This window comes from Periophthalmus magnuspinnatus, chromosome 23 (genome assembly GCF_009829125.3).
Source record: "Periophthalmus magnuspinnatus isolate fPerMag1 chromosome 23, fPerMag1.2.pri, whole genome shotgun sequence".
NCBI classification, from domain to species: domain Eukaryota; kingdom Metazoa; phylum Chordata; class Actinopteri; order Gobiiformes; family Gobiidae; genus Periophthalmus; species Periophthalmus magnuspinnatus.
In genome coordinates this window covers 5,249,825-5,264,914 of record NC_047148.1, presented here as the reverse complement: position 1 = coordinate 5,264,914, position 15,090 = coordinate 5,249,825, and positions in this window count along the sequence as shown.

Below are 15,090 nucleotides of genomic sequence, written 5' to 3'. Positions count from 1 at the left end.
TTCCTCTGCTCGTGTCTCCTGCTTCCTTTGGAGGAGTGTGTGGGTGTAGCTCAGGAGACCTGATCACGAGCCTTTTCGTCTGAGTGCTGCCTTCAATCAGCTCTCAAATTAATACTAATCACCACACCCCCACACAACAAGACCTTCATCTGCAGTGGATAAATACTGGCACGATAAAGCATTTAACACACGTATAGAGGGGGAACGGGATTTTTGTGTTAAATGATTCAATTTACAATTTGGAAAATGAATTATTATTTTTAAGAGATAAGTAAGAGATACATAGCAATTGACTGAGCGGCATATCACATTTACTGAACTTGTTTAGAATTTTCCTCTTCTTTTAAGGGACCTACATTACACAAAAAGACTCATGCGAGCTTTTAGCCATGTTATAATGTTACCTTCTCAAACCATGCCTGGACTTCTGTTTTGTTTCCTTCACACACATTTGAGTAACCCTTTATTATTAGTCTGTCTACATCTCCAAAGCTCAAAATGCTCTGTTCCACCTTTTGTTTATTAGAAATTTACAATCATCCAAATGATTCCAGTGAAGATGTATGGAGTGGAGCACTTAAATATGTAGGATTTGTGTGTTAAACATGTGAGAATAAACAAAACACAAGTTCAGGTATGTCTGTGAGTGTTTGTAAGGAAACAACATTATAACATAGATCAGAACATAGCACAATATGGGCCCTTTAAATGTACAAATACTCACTAGAGTTGAAACATTTCTGGCAAGATCAAGAGGATGCGAGCAAGAATTTTCTTTTTAGCTATTGTCTTTTTTATCATAGTGAGTGGTTAGTGGCCCTACCTTTAACCAAGCAGTTGCTGGTTTAATCTTAGGGTAGGCCACCACCTCATCCTCTCTGCAAAAAAAACAACAACAAAAAAACGACGGCTCTGCTACCCATAACCATCCATAAACAGGTGTCAGTAGATTTGGTGACTCCAATTTGTTCGGATTAATCTAGGCACAAAGCAGGACCAAACTGGATTGTATGTGATTGTCCATGATCAGTAGTAGAAGGTAACTAAGTACAAGTAGTAAAGTACAGTACTTAAGTGAAATTTGTAGGTATCTGTACTTTACTTAAGTAAGTTTTACTTTTTACTTTTACTTCCCTGTATTTGAGAGAAAGTATCTGTGCTTTCTACTTCACTACATTTTTGAACGGCACTGAAAAGTAAAAAGTACTGTTCATATGATTTAAGGGGTTAGTTTTAGCTCAATTCATAAAAAAAGGATTTGCATTGCTACTGTTGATCAAAATCAAGTACTATTTTTACTCTTAAAGTAAATTTTTAGCAGGTACTTAAATTCTTTTAATTAAGTAAATTTTTTCATGTGATACTTTTACTTAAGTCAATTTTTACCTCTGTATCTGTACTTTTACTCGAGCAACAAAAGTACTTCATCCACCACTGTCCATGATACCATTACTCCACAACAGGAAAAGGCCAGGCAATGAATACAAATGAAGCAAGTGCTCTCTTTTTGATTTTAAATAATGACAACACTGTGTCCAGACTCAAGACCTGTTCTTTAATTGTCCATAACCACCACTGAAGGTCAGTGTTCTGCAATATGTCTCTCTGCTATATATTGTCATACTTCTTCCTTAGCAACCACACATTATCTTAACATACCACAACGCGTCAAGCTACTACCCATTAAAAATACTAAAGTCATGTCTGAAACTTCCATTAAGACCCAGGTTCACACTGCCAAGAGTGAAAATATATATAAAGAATGAGCGATGGGGAGAAAAATATGGCTCCGAAAATCAGAAGTGATCATGCAGTACAATGTTTGTGTATGCGAGGGGGAAATAAGAAGACGATGGCTGAAGGTCAGGCAGACACTGAGGCAATCACACTAATGAAAACAAATGAGCGATACAGTTGGAGAAGGAAGCGGGAATAGACTTGAACCAGATACAGGGAGAGGAGGAGGAGAGAAAGAGAGTGTGAAAGAGAGAGAGCCTTGGTTTAGACTAATCAAACTGAAAAAGTGTGTGTGTGTGTGTGTGTGTGAGAGAGAGAGAGAGACACAGAGGGACAAGATAGAGGAGGAGAGAAAGAGTGTGTGAGAGTGGGAGAGAGAAAGGTAGAAAGAAAAAGAGACATAGTGAGAGAGAAAGAGTGTGTGAGAGAGTAACAGAGTCAGTGTGTGTGAGAAAGAGAGACAGAGGGACAAAGAGGGACAAGATAGAAGAGGAGAGAAACTGTGTGAGAGTGGGAGAAAGAAAGGTAGAAAGAAAAAGAGAGATAGTGAGGGAGAAAGAGTGTGTGAGAGAGTAACAGAGGGAGTCAGTGTGTGTGAGAGAGCCTTGGTTTAGACTAATCAAACTGAAAAAGTGTGTGAGAAAGAGAGCGAGAGGAGAAAGAGGGACAAGATAGAGGAGGAGACAAAGAGTGTGAGAGTGGGAGAGAGAAAAGGTAGAAAGAAAAAGAGAGATAGTGAGAGAAAGTGTGTGAGACAGTGACAGACAGTCAGTGTGTGTGAGAGAGTCTTGGTTTAGACTAATCAAGCACATCACTGAAGGAGTGAGAGAGAAAGAAAAAAAGAGAGAAGAACAGAAAGAGTGAGTGAGTGTGTGTGTGTGTGTGTGTGTGTGTGTGTGTGATTGACAGACAGGGAGAGAGAATGGGAGAGGGAGAGAGAGAGAAAGAGGGAGACAGAGAGAAAGGAGGAAAGAGTGAGAAGGAGAAAGAGAGGGGAGGATAGAGAGAGGGAGGGAGAAAGAGGGACAAGAGAGGGAGAGAGAAAGCGTGTACATGTGAGAGGGAGAGAACGAAAGAGAGAGAGAAAGTGCCTTGGCATAGACTAATCAAACACAGCATTGGGCCATATACCAATGCTGAGAATGTACAGATCCACAGGCATCTCTCCTCACTGGCTGCTATATTCTATTCTTTTATTTACATGCCCCTGCAACCTTTAGTCTCACACACACACATACGCACACACACATACACAGACGCACACACTCTATAGGATACTGTACACAGCAAACTCGTGGCAGTAGCAAAATGTGAAGGTTATTCCAGCGAAAGGCGTGACAGTGTTTATTCAGGGCTAGCAGGCACACTCTGACATTCAGCTTGTGGAAAATGATTAATGCTACAATATACATAGGCACAGGGAAGAGAGGAACTAGGCTCACATGACCAAAGAGAAAGAGAGAGAGGTCTGGAGCCCCCTTCCTGCAGAGAGAGAGACCCGGGGAGAGCTTCTGCTGCTGACTGCTGCTGTGACAGACATTTGCCCAAAGGTTGGTTCAATCCCACCAGAGACCAGTGAATTCCATTGTTGATTCCTTGGGCAAGACACTTTGAGTCAGACAAACTTGACTGATCCACAAGGGAAATGACTTGGACACAGTAGCTCACACATTATAATATAATACAGAGCAAAAAAGATGCTAAGAATTGAATAAGTTCTGGCCCCTGACCTTGTTTACTTAAACCTCTGATACGCCTTGATTGCACAAGATACGCTGAACCCTTCTGGAGATTATGGAGGTATAATATACATGCAGACTTCAGCCTCTACTTTGAAAACTTTAGATCCACTCTTTTCACTCAGCACTTTGTTTCACAACAGGTGATGAATTTAAAACCCATCATTTTACACTCTATGAAAAAGTAGGTTGGCCATCGCCATCTGTCTAAAACAGTGGTTCTTAACCTTGTTGGAGGTACTGAACCCCACCAGTTCCATATGCACATTCACCGAACCCTTCTGTATTGAAAAATAAAATATCATTTTTTTCAAATTCAAGAAATATGTTTGTTTTACTGGTGCACAAAATGAACCGTGCATTAACATCACTGTGTTCAAAGAATAAAACCAATACAATGCATGAACTCACAACAAATTACATACATACCTTTTAACAAAGACATGACCTTTTTAATACTACCACAATGAAATGATTTAAATTTTTAACCTTATGTATTCCAATAATTAACTTATTGTATTTATTGACTGCAAATCAGTGTGACTTCTGCTGTTGCCTTTTGAGACACCAGTTCAGAAATGCATGGCTTCACCTTGGCAAGTGCCACTCTCATGTCATTTTCACAGCAAAGTCTGTTCCTTTTCTTCGTTTTTATGTCGTTTTATGTTTTTATCGGATACTTCGATAGGCACAGCAAAGGGTGCATTTGTCGAATTGGGACATGGCCGACGTCTGGAGACGCTCGCGGTCCGCAAATCATATGAGTCTAGTGCGTGTCTTGACCTCCGCCGAACCCCTGAGACTGACTCACCAAACCCCTAAGGTTCGATCGAACCCATGTTAAGAACCACTGAAATATATTAAAAAATAAAATACAATTACATTTGTCTGTGTAGACCCTAAGGGACCCTAAGGACCCTAAGGACAAAACCCTGAGCCATAAACAAAGTAATGTAGTCTACTCCATTCAGTGTAGTGAAGAGTGAAGTGAGCGTTACATTGAAGAAACTAAACAGCTGCTCCATAAGAGAATGTACCAACACCGGCGGGAGAGTTGCTCTGGACCCCAGTCTGCCGTGCATCTCCATCTCAAAGCCACTAACCACTCCTTTGAAGATAGTGAAGTTCAGATCTGAGCCAGAGAAAAGAAATTATTTGAGAGAGGAGTTACATTTTTGCTATTTTTGTTAGGAAAGAGAATCCTTCCTTAAATAGAAATGGGGGCCCCCCATCTATAACACCATCCTCAGACCCAGAACAATGAGAACAATAGCAGGGTCGTTAAGGGCTGAATAGGGTAGTCTCAGCTGAAACTGGAGACAACAGCTGTTTACAGTTTCAGTGTGGTTAGCCCCTCCCCTCAGACAGATATAAGGCAGTGGCCACCAGCAATCTGACCAGAACTGAAGAAGCGACTTGGATGACCAATGAAACGTCTTCACTCCTACAAGAGTTGTCCAGTTGACAGATTTAACTTTGTTGTTTGCTACATAATTACATTTGACGTTTTAAATATTCTGTGTATATAAATAAAATGGACAGTACTTAAAATAAAACACAAACTATTTTGTGGACTTAATGTTTTGTTGGGTGAGTTTCATGGAGCCCATACCACATGACCTTTGACCTTTAGAGCTGGACAAGGGGCGGGGCCTGGTCAGTTCTTGGATAGGAGACTGCAGTGGACCAGCAGTGTCTCTAGTGTTGTTGTTGTGTCCTTAAGCAAGACACTTCTAGCGTGAATGTGGTGTCAGTGTTGGTCGTGGTGGGAGGGGCTGATGGTGCAGATTGGCAGCCTCACTTCAGTCAGTCTGCCCCAGGGCTGCTGTGTCTGTCTTCAAACCCAGGTGTAGGTTTGCCCATGCGTGACCCAGGGCTGATCTGTTTATCTGAATGGATCCATCTGTTGCTGAGGTGATGTGTGCTGTACAGGAAGTCTGCAGCGATGTCATTTCCTGTTTAAGTCAAAACTGTGTCACACATCATAGACTTCAGCTTATACATGTGTTCAGGACAGTTCAAGGCATGTCTGGAATCTGAGGAACATTATAACATCCAGATTGAATCAAAACTAGTTAAAGCCACATCACATAACTTTTTTAGCTGGATTGGAATGCCTGGAATGTTCCACAGTATGGCATTCAACTCATACATTTTGCATTTATTCAGATACTTGACTAGGTACTAAACAAACATCTTAAAAAAACATATTAATAATGTGAGCAAGGTCGCCTCTCCATAGATCTGACTTGTAACATGGCCTTGTACATCATAAAGTCCTGAATAAGAACTCTTTAAAGCTCCATCACGTAACTTTCTTAGCCAGCCAAAAAATGAATTTGGATGTGTTTACTGCACTGAAAAATTAACTGAAAAAAAAAAAAAAATCCACAACCTGACTCTTACTTGACCTTGACCATCTTCTTCTTCTTCTTCTTTTGTTCATCCAAACCCAGATGCAACATTAAGTACTCCCTTTTTTGTTTCTTAAGTAAAAGTACAGATACAGAGATAATAAGTTACTCAAGTAAAAGTAAAAGTATCACATGAAAAAATGAACTTAAGTAAAAGTATTTAAGTATCTATTTAAAAATGTACTTAAAGAGCAAAAAGTAAAAGTATTGCTTTGCACTCTTTGGTTGCTATGAGACTCTTGGTCAAAATTTCTAATAAACAGGTCAATATTTAAAAGAAAAAACATGCAGGTGATGTGCTCTCCACCAGAAATCTTACGCAGTGCTGCTTTAAGAGAGAAAAGTACAAAAGAACATAACAACAATGATTTTTTTTTTTTTGGGGGGGGAGGGTTTTTATTGTTTGTTGTTTATGAATGCATTTTGGATTAAGTTGAAGTGTCCTCTCAGTGAGTCCTCCCAAAGAAGTGACTCCTCCTAAAGAACACAGGAGAAACCGGTTCTGCTGCGGCCTGAGGAGCAGGTTCTGCTGTGGGCTGAGGATCAGGTGGGACCAGATCCTCCTCTCTAACGGTGTAGCCCATCATCTGGAGCAGAGCTGCAGTCGCTCTCCTCCTGGCCTCCTTCTTGGAGCCCCCTTTGCCCATAGCAGTGTACTGGTCCAGGGACACCTCCATGGTGAAAGCCCACTGGGCGCCGACCTTAGCGACCTCCAGCATGCGGTACTGGGCTGGCGGCTGTTTCCAGACCATGAGCAGCTCAGACAGGCGAGTGCACGGGTCTTTGTCCAGACCGAAGTCTGGACGGTTGTAGCGCCGGGTGTCGGTGTGGCCATTAGAGTGGGCGTGGTTATTCTGGTGCATCTCCAGGACCTTCAGGGCCTGAGCACTGGCCCGGGTCTTAGCCTCCCTCCTGTTGGGCCCTCGCACTTCTGGATTTGGAGGCTGGTTCTCCAGAGCGTCCTCTAGTTCAGGAGCAGGTTCTGCTGTGGTTTGAGGAGCAGGTTCTGCTGCGGTCTGAGGAGCAGGTTCTACTGCAGTCTGAGGAGCAGGTTCTGCTGCGGTCTGAGGAGCAGGTTCTGCTGCCGTCTGAGGAGCAGGTTCTGCTGTGGTCTGAGGACCAGGTGGGACCAGATCCTCCTCTCTAACGGTGTAGCCCATCATCTGGAGCAGAGCTGCGGTCGCTCTCCTCCTGGCTTCCTTCTTGGAGTCCCCTTTGCCCACAGCAGTGTGCTGGTCCAGGGACACCTCCATGGTGAAGGCCCACTGGGCGCCGACCATAGCGACCTCCAGCACGCGGTACTGGGCAGGCGGCTGTTTCCAGATCACGAGCAGCTCGGACAGGCGAGTGCACGGGTCTTTGTCCAGACCGAAGTCTGGACGGTTGTAGCGCCGGGTGTCGGTGTGGCCATTAGAGTGGGTGTGGTTATTCTGGTGCATCTCCAGGACCTTCAGGGCCTGAGCACAGGCCCGGGTCTTAGCCTCCCTCCTGTTGGGCCCTCGCACTTCTGGATTTGGAGGCTGGTTCTCCAGAGCGTCCTCTATTTCAGGAGCAGGTTCTGCTGCGGTTTGAGGAGCAGGTTCTGCTGCGGTCTGAGGAGCAGGTTCTGCTGCGGTCTGAGGAGCAGGTTCTGCTGTGGTCTGAGGATCAGGTGGGACCAGATCCTCCTCTCTAACGGTGTAGCCCATCATCTGGAGCAGAGCTGCGGTCGCTCTCCTCCTGGCCTCCTTCTTGGAGCCCCCTTTGCCCACAGCAGTGTGCTGGTCCAGGGACACCTCCATGGTGAAGGCCCACTGGGCGCCGACCTCCGCGACCTCCAGCACGCGGTACTGGGCAGGCGGCTGTTTCCAGACCACGAGCAGCTCGGACAGGCGAGTGCACGGGTCTTTTTCCAGACCGAAGTCTGGACGGTTGTAGCGCCGGGTGTCGGTGTGGCCATTAGAGTGGGCGTGGTTATTCTGGTGCATCTCCAGGACCTTCAGGGCCTGAGCACAGGCCCGGGTCTTAGCCTTCCTCCTGTTGGGCCCTCGCTCTTCTGCCCACAAGTTCCCGACCGAAACTCGGATGACAAAGACGGTGCGGGAGTGCCGTAGCACGGTGGACTCTGTGAAGTTCACGGGCAGACCCATTGTCTGTGCCTTGGCGTACAGTTGTCTGATGGTGGGCAGGTAGTTTTGGGCAGCCATGTTGAAGCTGTGTGAGTTCAGTGGAGTAGAAAGATTCAAAGTGTTTGTTGAAGCGCTGTCTCGTTCTGAGCTGCGTCTCTGACAAAGGTTTGGTTTGGTTTAAACTGATCTGTGCTGTGCTCACGCCTACAGAATTCACATGTCACAATGCGGTTTGTGACATCACCATGAACATTCCACCATCTCCACGGCAACGGCAGCTCTACAGATTTAGAAGGTTGAAAATGTGTAAATTAAATAAAAACAAATATATCAGTGGTTATATATGTTATATATATACATATATGGAGGTACTGAACCCCACCAGTTCCATATGCACATTCACCGAACCCTTCTGTATTGAAAAATTTTTTTTTTTTTCAAATTCAAGACATATGTTTGTTTTACTGGTGCACAAAATGAACCGTGCATTAACATCACTGTGTTCAAAGAATAAAACCAATACAATGCATGAACTCATAACAAATTACATACATACCTTTTCACAAAGACATGACCTTTTTTAATGCTACCACACTGAAATGATTTTAATTTTTAACCTTATGTATTCCAATAATTAACTTATTGTATTTATGCTATTTATTCTTTTTTAACATTTTAACACACAGCCACCACGTAATTTCCATCAGGCTAGAATAATAATGGATATTTACTGCAAATCAGTGTGACTTCTGCTGTTGCCTTTTGAGAGACCAGTTCAGAAATGGCTGGCTTCACCTTGGCAAGTGCCACTCTCATGTCATTTTCACAGCAAAGTCTGTTCCTTTTCTTCGTTTTTATGTCGTTTTATGTTTTTATGCCGTTCAAACGGGTTGGGCGGATACTTCGATAGGCACAGCAAAGGATGCATTTGTCGAATTGGGACATGGCCGACGTCTGGAGACGCTCGCAGTCCGCAAATCATATGAGTCAGGTGCGTGTCTTGACCTCCGCTGAACCCCTGAGACTGACTCACCGAACCCCTAGGGTTCGATCGAACCCAGGTTAAGAACCACTGGTCTAAAATGTATTTATAAGAGACTACTTGATAGACTGCCTGAATATCTCACTTGTTTGTCGAACTTTGATGCAATAACTTTTAATACATGGTCTACATTTAAAAACTGGCCACACTAGAACTGAAATACGAAAAAAAAGCATTTGGTTATTTCGCTTCCAAAAAATGGAATAAATTTCAAGGACATGCAAAACTGGATACTTTTGTGCAACAAATGCACTTTAATAAGCTGGTGATGGAGCTGTATGGAGTATGGTATAAATGTAGCCACTTGACCCAACCTGTATGTATTTAAAAGGCATCATCAATTTTGTCAGTCTACCTCAAGGCAGCTGTGGCTACAGAAATAATTTACCATCACCAGGTAATGCAATATAAAGTGTTTTGGACTGCTCCATAAATCAAATGGATTACCACTATTATTATTAAAGAAATTGTTGTTGCACATGTGGTGTGTAACCATTATACAACCACGCTTTCACCCAGGGACAGAGCTTGTATTCTAAGTTTTATGTTCAAACATTCCAGTGAACTTTTAACCTGAGAATTGAAAGTGTTTTTGGAAATCACTGGTTGTCTGACAAAAGATGGATGGATCTAAGCAGATGGATACTCTGCCAGACTAAAGCTTTAAACAGACTTCAGCATGTTTCAACATAAAGAAACAAAGAAATAAAAGGGGGAAAATGAGAATAACCAAGAGTCTGATTTTGAACCAAAGAGCCTGACTAAAACCTCCATTAGCACAATGAATGTTAAGGAAGTTGCTTTTTAATTAACATTGCTCCTAATTAACCACAGATCAGAAGAATGGGAGAGTGGTATGGTACGCACACACACTATGCTCCTTCATAATCATGTTTTAATCTCTCACTAATCATCTGGCCAATCAGAGAGCAGATAGAGCTGGTAGTTTCTACCAATAACAGGAAGAGATCATTGACACATTAGCACTGATCAATATGTAGCAGGCCCAGCGCTGCGTGTAAACTGCCCCAAAGGACAACCACCGCCTCAGGCACGGCTCAGGCTCCAGGTGGGAACACATGCACGCAGGAAGATGAGGAGGAGACGCAGGAGAGAGGTTGTTTGAACATTTGAGTGATTAGTTTAGAAAGATGCTGCACAACAATTCACAGTCCTCTTTGATTTTTACATTCATTATATATTTTATTTTTATTTTTTTTAAACATGTTGGTACCAATTTTGCCATCTTGATATTTGGTTAATTGGGAATTCTGATAATCAGGTTACAATGTAAGAACTAAATGATCTTAAGAACTTCAGAAGCAAAATCTAGCAACAGTCATTCCACCTCAATCTTTACTCCAACAAAGTAAGCCTAAAAAAAGTAAACTTTATTTTTTCAATCAGAAACTTTGATTTTATACAGCTGGTCACGGTGTCTGCGTACACTGGTGTATGAATGTATTTGTGAAGGGTGAGTGGTTCCTTGATGTAAAGCGATTTGAGTGCCTTGAAGGTACGACAGACCTACTTATAACCCATTATGATTGCATCAACAATGGCAACTGACTTTCTTCATTTAATTAACTAATTGAATAATGATGTTCAAACTTTGAGACTATAGCTGCTGGAACTTGTCTTAATCAAAGAAAAACATCAGTACCCAGGCTCTATATGTACACGCTGTCTGGACCAGTGATGTAACCAGCCGCTACGCTCCAAACATTTCCTACACACAACCAAACAAGCTCAGTCAGCATCCATCACTCCCCTCCTGCTCTGCTCAGGCCTTTTCCACTTCAGAAGACCCCCTGGTTCATTTTTCATTGCTGAGGGGATTTGGCTGAGTATCAAGTGGAAGCCGTATTCGCCCTGGTATCAAACGTGCTTGTAATGTGCCTGGCTTGTAAACAGGCATCTGGCAGCCCTCCAAAACTCCCCTCATGCAGTGTGCACCAGCGACACTGATTCCACCCTTATCGCTCCTGCCAGCCCGCGCTAATAGACCCTTCAAGTGCTCTCACCTCTATCTATATTTTATCCCGCATGAAAGCTGTTGTTGTATTTTTTCCTTTTTTTTTGCTGTCTCTACGGGTGAGGCATCTTCTTTATTGCTAGCTGTTGACATGGATCCCTTTAGCCTTAACAGAAGTCAGCGGGAGGGCTATGCTTCTGCTAACCACGCTCTCCTCTTCCTAGCACACACACAAACAACATAAACACGCACATACACATTTTATTTTCCCACGATGCAACTCTCGAAACCGTTATTCAGCAGGTCAACAGCCTCGTAAGCTCTGGTATACAGTAAGTGTGTGTGTGCTGTGTTTGTGTGTGTGTGTGCTGGAGGCTAAAGGCTCTCACACTGAAATTATGTTCTCAGAGTTGCTCCGTGTTGCCCTCCTTATCCCCGACAGCCAAGGAAAACAGCCGCAAATAAATAAGCTGAGAGACGTGACCACCATGCCAGAGCAGCACCCGGGGGAGAGGGAGAAGAAAAAAAGTGTATTGTATTGTAAGGGGCAACAGGGAGCAGGATTTGATAAGCACCCTGTATTTGTTATATTTGTGCCACTTAAAGTGAAGCGGCTTCTCTGGGAATTGGAGGCAGGGGCGTGCGAGGACACAGCCAGCATGGAATATGAGTTTGGCATGGGGATGTTTACTGTTTACGGTAGTTTATCAGCAACACAATATCATTTTTCAAGGGTATAATCTATGGTATAAGAGGATCCAATAATTGTGTAGTTGTGTTAAATGTCTGCACTCTATGGGTCCTCTTTATGTGAGGGAGTTACTGCAGACCTATACTCCACCCAGAACCTTGAGGTCAGCTGACCAGCTTCTACTGGCTGTGCCCAAAGCCAGGCTCAAGACCAGAGGTGACAGAGCCTTTTCCATGACAGCGCCCAGACTAAGGAACAGCCTCCTTCTGCCTATCAGATCCTCGCAGTCTTTAAAACAGTTTGTGACTAGACTGAAAACCCACCTCTTCTCCCTGGCTTTTAATTGCAGCTGTGATATTTTATTGTTCTTTGCCAATGTGTCATATTTTATTTATTATTTACTTGGAATTAGTATTATTTACTATGGAATTACGCATTTATATTAGAATAAAAGTGTTTAGGTTCCTTCGTGATCAGGTGCAATAAATTAAAGTTTGAATAGCAGATAATCTCTCAGCTCTCACATACTGGCACCATTTTCTCGTCCATTTAGTTATCTAAATTATATTTTTAATTCTTTAACTTCTTTACCTACATTGTTCTTATCTAGATCTGTCCATGTTTTGCAGCTTATACAAATCCCATGTTTCAGTCTCAACCAAGTTTCCAACCTCCAGTCTCTAAACATAGCCCCATGTGTTGACTGACCCCACAAACACTGTCTTCTATAAAGCAAAAAAAAAAAAGAAGTTTGGTAATGAGCAGCCATTTTGTTTTTTTGCCAGAGGGAATGTAATTGATTTTTTGTGTTGACAGCAGTTTTATTTAAATGTCCAGAGCAGTGTAAAGGGATGGAGTGAGTGTTCAAATGTGGCTGATGATAATGAAAAGAAAAGCCCTCCCCAGCCGGCCCATAAAGACCAGCACAGACACATCTTTGAAGGTTCTCCTTCAAAGCGCCGCTGCCTCCACAGCTGCATCAGGGGATTTCTCTTATTAATTGAAGTTAATTTTCTGGGATATCAGTTTGCTGGGCACGTGGGAAAGATTGATAGCCCCCACGTGTCTCTGGAGTGTTGGACGGGGAGGGGAGCGAGAGGACACTGAAATGACACTGTTCCTTCAGCATCCCGCAGCCCTTTCACTTTTATCATGCCCAAATCAAATTACAAACATCGCAGGCCAACCTTGGCTGGAGGAGATTTCCATAAGATTAATTAGGCTGGCTCCCAAAGACGGAGTGGGCAGGGAAAATATGAAATAATAAATATAGGAGGGGGCTGTGGGGAGCGATGGGGGAGGGAGAGGGGATGAAATGTGTGTGCATGCTGGCGTTTGTGTGGAATGGGCCAGTCAATTGGACAATGGGTAATTAGTGCGAGCAGCAGAATCTCAAAGGCAGGAGGAGGACAGCGGCCCCTGATGTGGAGGGCCATGCAGTGGGGCCCACATTTAATTAGCGCCACTTTGATACCCACAGGAGAGCCAGGGGCCTGGGGCAACCTAAACACTGACTGACAACCCATACCTCCGGACGGTCTCTGCTCTCCAATTATAGATGCACCAAGCTGAGAGGCCTACTGTATGCTCACATGCAGATATGTACACACCTTTGTACTGGAGGTGCACAAAACGCCCAAACAAGGCAGCCAACCAGGCTCCGCTGCAGCCGCTTCCTATTTGTGTGCTACAAATTGGCATTTGGATTAAATGGAGCTTGAGATGCCCCGAAGGCATGAAGAGAAGACAATCTCTCACCTGGCCTGATCTGCTCCAGCAGCAGCAGACGTTTAAAATAAGGATTAATTCTTAGCAGGAGAGAAGACGAGGAGAGAGGGAGGAGGAAGAAGAGCGGTTTTCCCAACAACACTGTCTCTCAGGCCTACACTTCTCTATCAGTATGTTTATGCAGTCAACACCGGATCTACGATGAGGGGAGCAGTATGACGTGTGTACTAATGTTGTTACTCTGGGAGAAAATAAGATTTAGTAATTCACAGACATTAACATTGAGAAGCAGCTATTCAAAGAAAGAAAGGTCGTGTTTTATGCAGTCTACACTTTGTAACATGGTGCAATGCAAAGCCTGTCTATTTTATTTTTTCAAACTCTATCCTATTGACATTGACAAAATGTGAAAGTTTAAAAATAGCAGTCTACACCGCAGAAAACAGAGGCTGAAGCTCTCAGCTCTGTGCTCATACACAATGTGCAATATTAATGAGCAGAGGCAGAATAAGTGAAAACAGTTGCACTGGTGTATTTTTAATGTGCAGGGACGTGCCCCACACTAACACATTTTACAATACTTGAGTTACGTGAACAAACAGTTTGTGGCTTCATGCATTATGCAGTGGCAAAGCTCGCAGCCAGCCCAAAACACATATTTAGTAAACAAACTGCTTACTCTAAGCAACAACATGTTTGTTTAAATAATAGATATTTAAATCTGCTCTCTCGACACACGTGGAGATGCAGTGTAATTTGTAATTTATTTAGTGCTTTCCCCACTCCTCCCTCTGTCTGCACTCGCTGCCAATGCACACGCCTCTCTGGCAAACAGTAAATGAAAACATCAACAGAAACAGCTGTTGTTCTCGGAGAAGAACCTCAACACCCCGTTTGTCATAAATGAATAAGCAGAATTTGAAATATTAATAAACACAATACACATTCCACACAAAGTGGAGGAACATGCACCCTCTCAATGACAAGTCCTATAGTTTTTTAATGACAAGAAACAATTGAATAAATATTCAATGTAAAAGAGTAAAAAAATATTGCAGATAATCACTATTACAATTGCTGTTAAGCACACATCTCTCTACAGTGCAAAATATATCTATCATTTCATTTACTGGGACTATTTGAACAGTTAGGACTATAACCTGAGCTTTTCCATCTTGATCAATTACTTTTTTCAAGTTTTTTTTTTTTTTTTTTAACAAAATACTAATGGGCCAAGGAACAAGTTAATTGTTTTACTTCATTGGTGAATTGTTTATGTAGTTCATAATACAAATGATGAAAATGAAACAAACGATATTTTGAAATTCCAAAATCTAGGTTCAGTAAGTTTTTATTAACACACTTTTGTTGTGTTCAGGTCTCTTTATAGGTACAGTGTGGATAACTGTTGTACAAGCTGCCTGGTGCATGTTTACTCGGAAAGTATTTGGCTGTGTTGTGTCTTGTTTGATTGGGGAATGCCGCCGGTCGATGGAATAAATCAAACAAACAGAGAGTGCTAATGAGGGATAATCAGAGACAGAGGTGTCAGATCCTCTAAAAGAGCTTGATCAAGATTATACCTCAAAGGCCAGTTTAACCAGTGTAAACAACAAGTGAGCAAGACTCAACAAAACCCAAAGGAAATAATTGCAG